Source organism: Camelina sativa, chromosome 12, assembly GCF_030686135.1.
Source record: "Camelina sativa cultivar CO46 ecotype springtype chromosome 12, ASM3068613v1".
In the NCBI taxonomy this organism is placed as follows: domain Eukaryota; kingdom Viridiplantae; phylum Streptophyta; class Magnoliopsida; order Brassicales; family Brassicaceae; genus Camelina; species Camelina sativa.
The window spans coordinates 34,628,543-34,642,847 of record NC_141891.1 but is presented as its reverse complement, the minus strand read 5'-3'; positions in this window follow the sequence as shown (position 1 = coordinate 34,642,847).

The window sequence follows — 14,305 nt, the reverse complement described above, 5'->3', positions numbered from 1 at the left end:
ATTAGTGCTATGATATAATTACAGTAAAAACTCCTAACATAGCGTGTAAAATGACTTATAACATTATCTTTAAAAATTTAAAAAACGGGATAACATAGCATTTCTGTACTGCTATGGTATAATACTATACCATAGCATACGAATTATGCGCTATCATATGTGAGGTACCTACAATAACAGTGGCCTAACATAGCGTTTGTAAAAGAGCTATGAATTACATATTATAGCGTTTCTCTCGTACTAACAATGTACATATTTGTTGTAGTGATGTCTGCTTGGTCATGTTTCTCCAACGAGAGTTGGGTAGGGGAGTGATCAAGGTTGATTGTTTCTATCACCCCATCCTTAGAAGCTTTCGTATCTTAATTGCTTGCATTTTCATTCATCACTCGATCCCTTACCCGAACAGGTACACGATCACCTGCTTCGAGTAACCCCTCGAGTTGTTCATACCATCTTTTCTTACTTGATCACCCCACCCGATCCTGTACTCGAATGCTTGCATCGAGTGCTAAGGTCGTGTGGTTTCTTTGTTTATACTCTTTTCTTTTATTATTTTAGGATTGTTAGATAAAACTCCACTATTGCTTGGCTTGACTTGCATTGTTCTGATTGTATCCTTCCTACTAGCATAAACAACCATTTGGATTTGTAACCCTTTGTACTACAACTGCATAGGGAATTGATACCCTGTTCAAAAACCGTTTATCAAAGCCAGTGCCATCAGGGTCATGATATCAAGCATTATGACCGTTGAGACTCTTCACTTCTGATTTGGGATCACGCCCATACTTAACTAGTCAAGCCCAGACTGGAGGATCACTCCATCGAGGCTTTGCATTATCACCATTACCCCTCCACTTTTCCTTCCACCGGCTCACTTGATCACACATCCGCTCCTTCAACTTCTTTTCAAACTCAAGCCTAACTCTATCCCAGTTATATGTTTGCTTGTAAAAAAGAAAACAATATATAAGTAATGGTACCATTGATCCATATATATAAGTAATGATACAAAAGTTAAATCAAAACACTTCATAGAAGAATTAACTTACCGCAAAAGTTTCATACCATCAATCTACGACCCGCTTTGGTGTCTGTGTCCAATTGGCATGATGCTCTTTGAAATCTCTTTCAAAGATGCTACGGACAGTGGCTGCAACGCTCCCATCTTCAGAAAACCTAGGGAAACAGAATAAAGAGATTGGATGTAATAAGTCTAAAATTGAAGCGACAGTTGAAATTTCAAATTTAAAATTGCAATCAGTTTAATGAATTACTTACCAAAGAGTTCCAGGAGGACGGTGTAACATCCGCGAACCAGAAATTGGTTTTTGGATGGGTGTCGATCGACACCAAGGTGGTGTCGGTCGACACCATTGTTTTCTGGTTCGACCAGATTGCTATAATTGTCGATTTGGACCGGTTTGGTTTAAGGAAACCATTGAACCGAGTCTTAAAAGAGAGAGAAAACGACCTAGGGTCGTGTTTTTTGTGTTTGTCTCGCCGCTTTGAGAGAAAAACAAAGTGAGAGTTTGTTCTTGAGGTTCTAGAGAGAGTTTGTGAGATTTCAAAGCTTTATGGGAGAGATCTTGCTGTGGGAGTGAGGATTGAAGGCTAGGAACGTGTGGGAAGCTTGCTGGGAGTGTAGATTCGTCCATTGTTGGTCAGAAACTCCCTGCAAAGAGGTGAGTGCATGACCATGGCTTATCTAAGCCTTTGATTCCTTGTTCTTGCTTGTTTGTTGCTGTGTTTGTGTGTTTTTCTTGCTGGGATTGATTGCTACAGGTTCCTACGGACGAAAATGACTTGGGCTTTGAGTATTGGGCGAGTTGGTGGAGTTGGGAAGCGAGATTCTACTCTCGTTTTTGTCTGGATTGCGAATGCAGAGGGAGTGTCGATCGACACCACTTGGTGTCGGTCGATACCAGTGAAGCAAGCATCGATCGACACTGTGGGGTAGTGTCGGTCAACACCGTTGAGCTAGTGTCAGTGACACTTGGCTGGTGTCGGTCGGCACCTCCCTTCCAGCGAGTCGGTGTTCGTTTTCCTGGTTTGTATGCTTTGTTTGTTGATTGTTTGGAACATTGGAATCACTGTTGCTTGTGTGTATAGCCCAGTAGATGGGAGGATTGCCTCACATAGTGTTTATAAAATACTCATGCATCTCAATTTGTGTTTGTGGTGCAGGTAAAGGCAAAGTGTGATCGTGGAATCAAGGCAATGAAGAGGAGGATGTTCTAGGGACTCGATTGGATGTTGTCTGGCATTGCTAGGTTGCTAGATTGGAGTCATTAGAAACATTGCTAGGTTGTTGGTTCCATGTTTTCTGATGATTGGTTATTTGGACATTGGTTATGTTATGAATATTGGTTATTTTTATTTATTGGATATCGGTATTGTTAATCCGCTGTTGATTGTGATTGTGCTTAGGCGGCTAGTAGATATGGGACCACTAGTTGTAGTTTATTTATTATATTATATTTATTATTTATTAATTAAAAAAACGGGTCGGGTTGTTTCAGTTTGGTATCAGAGCCCTTGCGGTTCTAGGTTTGGGTTCACTAGGTTTCTGTTGTGATGTTTGGGATTGCATGTCTTGATTGATTATGTGAGTTAGTCAATTGTGTGTGGCATGGAGTCCTAGAACATCCTCTTCGAGCCTATAGTGTGATTCCACGGTGAGTTTGTGTTTTTGTGTTTTTGTGTTATGTTAAGATTGCTTGTTAGCCTCTGTTCTTGGAAGTGCAGTGGTTAAAGGTGTTTGAGTTCTCTGTCGGAGACGGGGACGTGGTCGTGGTCATGGTCAGGTGCGTCCCGAGGCCAGCGAGTGTGTGGTCCAGAGTTCTACGAGGAGGTATGTCATAGGGTCGCAAGCGTCTCAGGAGGGACCAGAGAGGGTTAGCCGGTGTGAATGTCGGGGGTGCTGGGAACCCAGTTATGGGGTTGCAGCAGGTGGAGACCAGGGTCGAGATGATCGCTTGGTGGATCTATTGGCGTGCTGTTGGAGCGGTTACCGAGAGGGGTACTAGTGCAGTCTCCAGTTGTACCGCATGTGACCGCATGTGGCGGGGTGCAGCCGAGGGCTGCGGATGTTGAGGAGTTTCCATCTTATGTTAAGAGGATAAGCAGTTGTAGATGACCGGTATGAGATTATTCTCAAGAGGTATCAAGCCTAGATAGGAAGATAGGTGGATATATGCAGTTGGAGCAGATAATTTTTGCAGCTTGGTAGTTAATCCAGTTGAATATTGGAAGTAGAGTGGGCAGGCGTAACGTTGCAATGTTATACTCGGACCACAAGAGGTACTTTTGGTTGGGAGAGGTTTATAGTCGTTAAGGATTGTTGCTCCTGAGGGGATGGTTATTCCCTTGAATACCGATAGCTCGAGGGGCTGATGGCTCCGAGAGTGGCAGAGCGGATGATGTTCCCCTGAGGGGATGAGTAGTTCCCCTGATATCAAGATCTTGAGGATTGTGGTCCAAGAGTGAGACGGTATAACTCAAAGACGGTGGCCTAAGAGTGAGATCGGTATGGCTCGAAGGTTGCGACCTAAGGGTGGAGGAGTTGGGAGCAAGCAATGCCTAGGACGTGAGTATAAACATAACAACGGGATGTAGACCTCGAGAATTGATGGTGGTTTAATCTTGGATTTTAGTTGTGTTGGCCGGTGGGCCAGGGTTTTTATGACCGGTACGGTCATGAATGTGTGGCTGATGTGCCATGATTGGGTGGCCGATGGTGCTGAAGTCCCGGGAAGGAGAGCTATAGCAGGTATGAGCCGGCAAGGGGATGGTTGCCAAGTACATAAGATTTTACGAGAAGCCTTCATGGCAGGATAAACTAATCGTTGCGACGATAGTGGATGAAGTTCATTGGAGATGGACAGGGATTGCAAGGTTCAAGGTTTTGGTAAGCTTGCTGGGGGAAAACAAGTCAAGTGGGTTGAGTTGGCGGCTTGCAAAGCATCTGACGCGGAGAATCGGAATATGCAAACGTATGGTACTTGTTTGTTTTATTACGCTCGTATTGATGATTTCCTGTGAAGGATTGCCCAGTGGAAAAGCCATCTCTGGAATAAGCTATCTTGTGGAAGTTTCCCTAAAAGGCAAGTTACAGGAGATTCTTGGACGAACAAGAGGGTTGATATTCACGTGGCGGTGAGTTGATGTTGGCATACTTGATTATTTGTTTAGTAGAGTTGGAGACGCAGCTAGAGGATCTACTGAGCAGGGGATTCATTCATCTCATCACTTCACTGTGGGTGCGTCGGTGTGGTTGTCAAGTAGAAAGACGACGTGTGGGTTTACGAGATCGTGGAGACGCCTTTTTGGGTTGACTAACGCGCCAATAACGTTTATGAGGTTGATGAACAGTGTATTTCAGGAGTTTCTGGACGTGTTTGTCATCATCTTCATCGACGATATCCTCGTCTATTCTAAGAGTCCAGAGGAGCATGCAGTGCATTTGAGGGCAGTTCTAGAGAGCTGCGGGAGCAGAAGTTGTTTGGTAAGTTGAGCAAGTGTAGTTTCTGGCAGCAGAAGATGAGATTTCTGGGTCACATTGTTTCTGTTGAGGAAGTTTCTGTAGATCCGGAGAAGGTTCAGGCTATCAAAGATTGGGCTAGGCCGCAGAATGCCATAGAGATCAGAAGCTTTCTTGGGTTGGCATGTTGTTACAGGAGAGTTGTGCAGGGTTTTGCAAGCAAGGCACGTCCGATGACTAAGTTGATAGGAGAAGGATTTGGGGCTGGTGAATGCCTCTAAGGATGTTGATTCAGAGTATCAGGTCTCAGATAATGGAACTATCTTGGTGCAAGGTCGGGTTTGTGTGCCCAAGGATGAGGAATTGGCAGGAGATCCTGAGAGAGGCTAATGCGAGCAAGTTTTCTATTCATCGAGGAGCGATTAAGATGTACCGTGATCTCAAGAGGTACTATCATTGGGTCGGCATGAAGAAGGATGTAGCTAGTTGGGTCGCGAGGTGCGATGTGTGCCAGCTAGTGAAAGCTGAGCATCAGGTTCCAAGCGGGTTACTGAAGAGTCTACCCATTCCTGAGTGGAAGTGGGATATGATCACGATGGATTTCGTGGTAGGATTGCCAGTGTTTCGGACTTTTGATGCTATTTGGGTCATTATGGACCGGTTGACTAAGGCAGCACATTTTCTGGCCATTAAGAAGACTGATGGAGCAGCGGTCTTGGCTAAGAAGAATGTGAGAGAGATAGTCATATTGCATGGGTGCCAGCGAGTATCGTTTCTGATAGGAATTCTAAGTTCACTTCGGTTTTCTGGAAGGCATTTCAGGCAGAGATGGGCACTAAGGTGCATATGAGTACAGCTTATCATCCCCAGACAGATGGACAGTTAGAGAGGACGATCTAGATGCTGGAGGATTTGCTGAGGATGTGTGTGTTGGATATGGGTGGCCTTTGGGCAGATCACCTGAACTTGGTAGAGTTTGCTTACAACAACAACTATCAGGCGAGTATTAAGATGGCTCCTTATGAGGCTTTGTATGGGAGACCATGCCGTACACCGTTATTATGGACTCAGGTGGGGGTGAGGAGCATGTTCGGGGCAGATTTTGTTCAGGGGACCTCAGAGAAGATTCGAGTTCTCAAGCTGAACATGAAAGAGACTCATGATAGGCAGAGGAGTTATGCTGTTAGGAGGAGGAGAGATCTTGACTTTCAGGTAGGAGACTGAGTGTACCTCAAGATGGCCATGTTGCGGGGTCCGAACAGGTCATTGACAGAGACTAAGTTGAGTCTGAGCTTTATGGGTCCGTTTAGAGTGATTGAGCGGGCGGGACCGGTAGCATATAGGCTGGAATTGCCTGAGGTTATGCATGCGTTCCACAAGGTGTTTCATATTTCTATGTTGCGGAAGTGTCTTCGTGAGGATGATTAGTTGTTGGCTAAGATTCCTGAAGATCTTCAGCCTAACATGACTTCGGAGGCGAGACCAGTGAGGGTTCTCGGGAGGAGGATCAAGGAACTTCAGAAGAAGATGATTCCTTTGATGAGAGTCCTTTGGGACTATGGTGGTTTGAAGGAAAGTGTCTTGAAATAGAAGTTTCTAAAAGGGGAAAATTTCCAAAAATGGAAAGTTCTAAAAATGGAAAGTTTTTTTTGAGTTAGAATTTGTCCATTTTAGTTGTGGAGAGCCTTGGAAGGGCTTGTGTGGCCTTAGTGGCGGACTTTTGAGTCATTGTGCCCGTGTGTGGCAGTCTTTTTAGACATTGTGTGGCCTTTGTGGCAGGCTGTTTAGCGAGATGTGTGGCCTTTCTGGCGGGCTGTTTAGCTAGATGTGTGGCCTTTGTGGCGGGCTGTTTAGCCAGAGTGCCTGTTTAGGCGGTCCTTCGGGACAGATGGTCCTTCGGGACAGATGGTCCTTCGGGATAGATGGTCCTTCGGAACAGATGGTCCTACGGGACAGATGGTCCTTCGAGACAGATGGTCCTTTGGGACAGATGGTCCTTCGGGACAGATGGTCCTTTGTGGCGGGCTGTTTAGCCAGAGTGCCTGTTTAGGCGGTCCTGTTTAGGACAGATTGTTTTGTCTTTGTGACAGTCATGTTTAGGACAGATTGTTTGGTCTTTGTGATGGTCCTGTTTAGGACAGATTGTTTGGCCTTTGTGGCGGTCCTGTTTAGGATATTTGTTTGGCCTTGTGGCATGTATATGATCTTTGTGTGGTCATGAGGTATTCCAGTGAGGGGATATGTGGTTGGTAGGGCATTGAGATGTTTTACGCGAGCCACAGGAAGGAAACCAGGATAGGGATAGGACTCAGACGTGTTCAGAATTGTTTGCTCGCGACTCTTGGGGGACTTAGGTTCTCCTAGTACTGCCATATTTAGAGACTTTGTGGCTTGGGAGTATGGTTGGTATATCGATTTCAGATGACTATCCGGGGGCGCACTGTAGGGTGGCAACCCGAGAGACGAGTATTGGATTTTTCCTTATATATTAGGGCATGCGGGTTTAGGCCCGATGAGGAGCCAACATTATGACATGCAGACTTAGGTCTGATGAGGAGCCAATAAATTGGTTTTTTGGATGGGTGTCGATCGACACCAAGGTGGTGTCGGTCGACACCATTGTTTTCTGTTTCGACGAGATTGCTATAATCGTCGATTTGGACCGGTTTGGTTTAAGGAAACCATTGAACCGAGTCTTAAAAGGGAGAAAACGACCTAGGGTCGTGTTAGTTGTGTTTGTCTCGCCGCTTTGAGAGAAAAACAAAGTGAGAGTTTGTTCTTGAGGTTCTAGAGAGAGTTTATGAAATTTCAAAGCTTTGTGGGAGAGATCTTGCTGTGGGAGTGAGTATTGAATGCTAGGAACGTGTGGGAAGCTTGCTGGGAGTGTAGATTCGTCCATTGTTGGTCAGAAACTTCCTGCAAAGAGGTGAGTGCATGACCATGGCTTATCTAAGCCTTTGATTCCATTTTCCTTCTTGTTGTTGCTAGGTTTGTGTGTTTTTCTTGTTGGGATTGATTGCTACAGGTTCCTATGGACAAATATGACTTGGGTTTTGAGTATTGGGCGATTTGGTGGAGTTATGAAGCGAGATTCGACTCTTGTTATGAAGCAGAGGGAGTGTCGATCGACACCAGTGAAGCAAGCATCGATCGACACTGTGGGGTAGTGTCGGTCGACACCGTTGAGCCAGTGTCGGTCAACACTTGGCTGGTGTCGGTCGACACCTCCCTTCCAGCGAGTCAGTGTTCGTTTTCCTGGTTTGTATGCTTTGTTTGTTGATTGTTTAGAACATTGGAATCACTGTTGTTTGTGTGTATAGCCCAGTAGATGGGAGGATTGCCTCACTGAGTGTTTATAAAATACTCATGCATCTCAATTTGTGTTTGTGGTGCAGGTAAAGGCAAAGTGTGATCGTGGACTCGGTTGGATGTTGTCTGGCATTGCTAGATTCCTAGAGTTGAGTCATTAGAAACATTGCTAGGTTGTTGGTTCCATGTTTTCTGATGATTGGTTATTTGGACATTGGTTATTTTACGAATATTGTTTATTTATATTTATTGGATATTGGTATTGTTAATCTTCTGTTGATTGTGATTGTAGTTAGGCGGGTAGTGGATATGGGACCACTAATTGTAGTTTATTTATTATATTATATTTATTAATTATTAAAAAAAATAACAGGTCGGGTCGTTTCAGTTATTTTTTATATGACAACCCGTCCCGCGGACTCCACTAGCCCCCTGATAGCTGCCCCAACGGACCGTCCGTGGACCCTGCTAGCCCCCCGCTAGCCGTCCCAGCGGAACCCAAGCTGGCCCCTTAGGGCATTGACCCTAACCCGTCACTGTGGATATCCCAATCCACCAGTAGGTTATTGGTGCGCCAGGCGTTCCTCGAACCCTGGTCCTCACCCTTTAACAACCTTCCCACAGGAGAATTTGCCACCAAGTTGCCACCAATTGGTCCTAAACCCTAAACCCATAATGCCCTCACAAATCGTTCGCCTCTTCCTCTCAAATTTGCTACGGATAATATTACTCGCTAATATGTCGCAAATTTGCGAGGGATTTGCGACAGAGAGAGTTTCCTCCTCGCAAATTCATCGCACATTTCTCGCTAATGTGTCGCAAATTTGCGAGGGATTTGCGAGGGAGAGTTTCTTCCTCGCAAATTCATCGCACATTTCTCGCAAATTTGCGAGGGATGATTTGCAACGTTCCTCGACTTCGTAGCAAATGACTCGCAAATCCATAGCACATTTGCGAGGAAATCCCCGTCACAGTTTTCCGTTGTAATGTGATTACTTTTCATTTTTATCAAATGCGAAACTTCAATCTCATTTATAGAGTTCTTTGTTAATACTTTTGATATATATTGTGGGCAGGATTTGGATGGTGATGGTTGTGTTTTTACGGAGCTTAAACATCTAAGCCTATGTTTGTGCAAAAAGGATTTATGTAACCTCCTTGGCCAGTTTCTCAATGGTTCTCCTAACTTACGAGTATTAAACATCTGTGCTATGAATGTACGTTTCATAATTGATAAATACTTTTTTGTTTTTTAATAACCATATGGCCCTGTTCGTTTGCCTGTCGCTGGATCTAGCGACAGCGACCAGCGACAGATTCGAGCGACAGCATATGTTGTTCGTTTGTCTGTTAGATTTAGTTGAATTTTAATAACTATATGTAGTTATATTTTTATTTAACTAACTTTAATTTTGATCATATTTTATTTATCAATTTTTTTTTTTTGGTCGCTATGTTGTTCGTTTGCCTGTCGCTGGATCCAGCGACTAGTTTCAGCGACTGATCGCTGAAAATTTTAGCGACTGAAAATTAATGTCGCTGATCGCTGGCGACAGTCGCTGCGACTTGTCGCCGAACTAGCGACAGCCAAACGAACAACTTTCTGTCGCTGTCGCTGGTTTCTGTCGCAAGCGACAGACAAACGAACAAGCCCTATATCGTTTTAGTTTAATACTTCTAGTTGGTCTTAGGGTCATTCAGTTGATATGAGTAATGTTATGGTTTGATGGAATCAACAGACTTCAGTTCCTGAATGCTTGTTGTCGAGTCTACAGATTTTCAGGTGGTCACTATACTTTGCTAGACAGCAAGATAGAGATATTGTGGTTTATATCTTGAAAAACGCTTGTCACTTAAAGAAGGCAACAATATTGGTTAATACATGGAGAAATTATGTTCCAGAAGTGATCAATGAGTTGAAACTTTCTCCCCAAGCTTCAGGCACATGCCAACTAAGTATTCGCTGAGGGACTTGGATCATATGGAGACTTGAACTTTTATAAATACCGATAAAACAATGTGTTTTTAAATTTTATAAATATATATTTAAAATGATGTGTTTTTTCCTATACAGATATAATTGACTATATCCAAAATATTGAAAAAAACGGATGTTCGTACTCCTACTATACCCATATGAACTCGTTCATGTGTATGTGCGGCCTGGACTCGACAAATCACACTGTGATTGTGGGGTGTATGCACTGAAATACATAGAGTGTCATTTTTTGGGTCTGCCCATTGATACATTCAACGATGATAACATACATAGAGTGTCATTTTTTGGGTCTGCGCGTAAGAGGATTGCAGTTGATCTATGGGACGCAGCATGTGATCCTGTTTTCATTGACCGAATGGCAAAGTATAAGCCTCCACAACTAGATTGAAATTGGAGACAATTCTTTTATTTTAGTGGTCTTTCGAAGAACAATTGAAATTCATTTTATAATTTAGTCAATTTCATATATTACCTTCAGTGTAAGCCAAACTATCTATGGTTTAATTTTGTGTTTCTTTTGCTCAAATACACATTAGCTCTAATAATATTATACCACTGTTCTCTCATTTCAGATAGGTTCTGGGAAATTGGCGGTAACTTTTAAACCGTAAATCCAAATCATGATCCGCTTTTTCTTGTGGTTTTGTACAACTTCTGTTAGTAGTTCCACCAAATATCTTAATTTTTGATTGTCTTGGTCAAGACTCAATACCACATAACAGATGTGGAGCCCCATTCACAGTTACTCTAACTATATTGTTGGAAAGGTACATACTTTTTTCCATGATAAATCCCTGTACTTACTTTAGTAATGGAATTGATATTATCTTATATATTACTAGGAGAGTTACCCGCACGCTTGTGCGGGCAAGAACTGAATAGAAAAAAGAAAAAAATAATAATTTAATTCTTTAAAATGTTGAATCAAAAATTTTATTATATTTTAAAAACCTGTTTAATTTTTTAAGTTTTTATAGTAATTCGTATGCTCAGACATAAATTATTTTTTTGTAAGTTTCGTATTAAATTTATTTTTCATTTTTAAAATAATAAAATAAATAGTTAATAAAATATTTATAGTATTACTCTACATATGCAAAATATAAATTGAAATTTTAAAGTCCATTTATAAAGTTTAAGCCCAAATTGACCGTCCAATATAATATGTAATTTTGTTTAGACTATTAAAATAATATTTTAAGCAACCCATAAATATACTTTCGTTTAGACCATTATATTTGGTACTACAAACATTCAAAATTATACTAAAGTTTGCATATACAAAAGGTTCATTAAGCCACCGTATCTTCATTTCTGAGTCCATTCTTTATGACTGAGTCTCTGAGCTCTCACTTTGATGCTCCATTACATGGTTTATGTAATAGCGTCCAGCAAACTCAGACCTGTAAATATATTAAGTGTATGAAACAAAATTATTTTAACATCATACATAATAATATATAAAGTGTATAAAGTTATTTTTACATAATCAAATCTTACCAGTCCTTCGAACTGTGGTTTATAAAGATCTTCGAAGAGGCCAATGTGTTTTCGATACATGGTGCACCTATAAACATTTGCAGAGTGAATATATTGGTTACCTTATGATGATTATATCAAAATATATTGGTTACCTTCATATTCTCCGACCTTCACAAACCGCATTAAACAAAACTCAGGTTCGGATTTGTATATGAGATGGCACCTGTTTGATTGCCATTTAGACATGAATTCAGAAGCGTAGTTATCTTTGACACGACACTTCACAGTTTCATTCCTACATGTTTATCAAATTAATAAAAAATCTTAACAGAGACAATTTTAAAACGTAACTGGCCAAAAGGTAGAGTAAATGTCTTTTACTTGCAATTCAACAACGTGAAAACAACTTCATTACTTTTAATGGCACTCTCAGATCTTCCTTTATCTTTCACATCTACTATACACCCACAGACATCTAATTTGGGGAAAAGATAGAATTTAGTTTTTCAAAGGGTTGCAAATCTACATTTTGTAAAATTTTAATTCATACTTTTCTGAGGGAGGGGCCAATACACAAAGTTACAACAAATCCTATAAAGATTCTAGATTCCCAAACACAAAGTTACAATTAACTATACTCACGGATTGTACCATATCAATATTAAATTAATTAACTAAACACTTACCAAAAGAGATAGGATGATTTATTCTTCCACGAGATATTTCATCCAAATCCTCGAATCAAAAGTAATTCTTTGGACTCAATTGTTGGACCAGCGTCATAGTGGTATCGTCCGTGAATTTAATTTGATAAGGATGATGAGTATTCCTCTCATTCAGGGTTGGATTGATTACTTTGAAAGTTCTAATATCATATCAGTCACCATCGTCAATATATTTTTGGAGTTTAGCGAGTGTATTTGATAAAAAAATGTAGCTTCGATTGTGTTACCCTTCACAGTTTAATAACAATTGTGTAAGAAGTCATATATATGTAAGAACTGTTAAAAATTGAAATTTAAGTAAGAATGATGTTCAATTAACGACACTAACCTCTACATCCACAAGAAGCAATACTCTTTTTGTAAAGAACTCGCTGATACTCCAAGAATGTAAGACCTTGGCGTGTATACGCCAATTAGTTCTTCCGGGAAGAAGATCAGCAATTTTATTGAATCTCATGATTTTCTCAATTAGGGTTTTTCCTGTTTTTTCTCTGTTAACGAAAACGAAAAGTGGATTCCGGATTTGTAAGAATACAAACAGTCACGATTAAACGTTGCGTCTTAATCGTTTTAGTATCTCACTCTTTGTTTGACTATTAAATATTTTTAATATTTATTATTATCTATATATAATAGCAAACCCACTTTTGGGGGTCAACTTTAATCTAACGAGTGAGATTGTTTCTACTATCTCCTCTAACAGTCTAGAATTATTAATGATCCCAACAGTTGCAAGTTTTTTTTAATAATCGTGTTTTTTCGTCTTACCCCTTCTTTTAAAAATCACATCATTTAATTTTTACACTTTTTTGTTTCACAGCTCTTTATTTTCACATCTCTTTGTTTTTATATATATACCAATTTTTATGAACTTTGAAAAAAGTTTTTGTTCTTTGAGTATTATATTATTAATGATGTCACCCTTTGTTAATGATCTCAAAAGTTGCAAAGTTTTGATCCAACAATTGTGTTTCAGCGACGCACTCCCAGTTTTCCATGTTGGCACCCGTTAGGTTTCACACCTTTTTGTTTTGCACCTTTTTTATATATAAAATTGCAATATTTTGATCCGATAACAAACCTACTTTTGGAGGTCAACTTTAATCTAATGGATGAGCTTGTTTCTGAAAGGACCGACCTTTTAAAAAAATAAAAAATAATAATAAATATAATATAGTAAATAAACAACAACTAGTGGTCCCATACCCACTAGCCACCTAACCACAATCAGAATCATCAGCGGAATAACCAATCTCAATATCCAATAGATATCCAATAATATAACCAATAAATATAACATCAACAATATCCAATAATCAAATAACCGGAAGCATAGAACCAGCAACCTAGTAATGTTCTAATGACCCAACTCTAGCAACCTAGCAATGCCAGACAACATTAAACCGAGTCCCTAGAACATCCTCCTCTTCATTGCCTTGATTCTACGATCACACTTTGCCTTTACCTGCACCACAAACACATATTGAGATGCATGAGTTTTTGATAAACACTCAGTGAGGCAATCCTGCCATCTACTGGGCTATACACACAAGCAATAAGATCTCTACATGCCACAATCAACAATCAATAAAACAAACCAGGCAATATACAAGGCATGCAACATCCGTCGTAGCTGAAAGAAGGTGTCGACCGACACCAGATGGTGTAGATCGACACTGACAATCTGGTGTCGACCAATACCATACTGGTGTCGACCGACACCATGCCCGTCACTCCCAAAAACCCTAGTTTGTGTCGACCAATACCTCCACATAGTGTCGATCGACACTCGCCAAAGTCTCGAGCCGTCCTCGCGTTGGTGTTAACCGACACCCCAACTGGTGTCGACCGACACCGATGCCAAGCATCGATTTCCTTCGATCAAAAACTCTGAATCTCGCCTCCAATCTTCTCCAATCCGCTCCATGCATTCCCAGAAGATGAAATACCATAAAGAACTCAAAGAAACAACCATATAAGCACCAAATCACAGAGAAACTAGAGATCTTAGCTTAGATAAGCCATGGTCATGCACTCACCTCTTTGCAGGAAGATTAAGACAAATAGCAACGAATCCAACCCTCCTAGCAAGCTTCTAGATCCTTCCTAGCTCCAAAACTCTCAAGAAAAGCCAGGAATCTCACCAATCTCTCTCAAAATCTCAAGAACAATGCTTTTCTCTCCTTTCTCTCAAAAACAACAAAGCGGTGACAAAATTAACTTCCAAAACCCTTCTTGTGTTGAAACCCGCTTAAATAACCTGGTTCAATGGTTTCCTAAAACCAAACCAAACCAAAACAATTA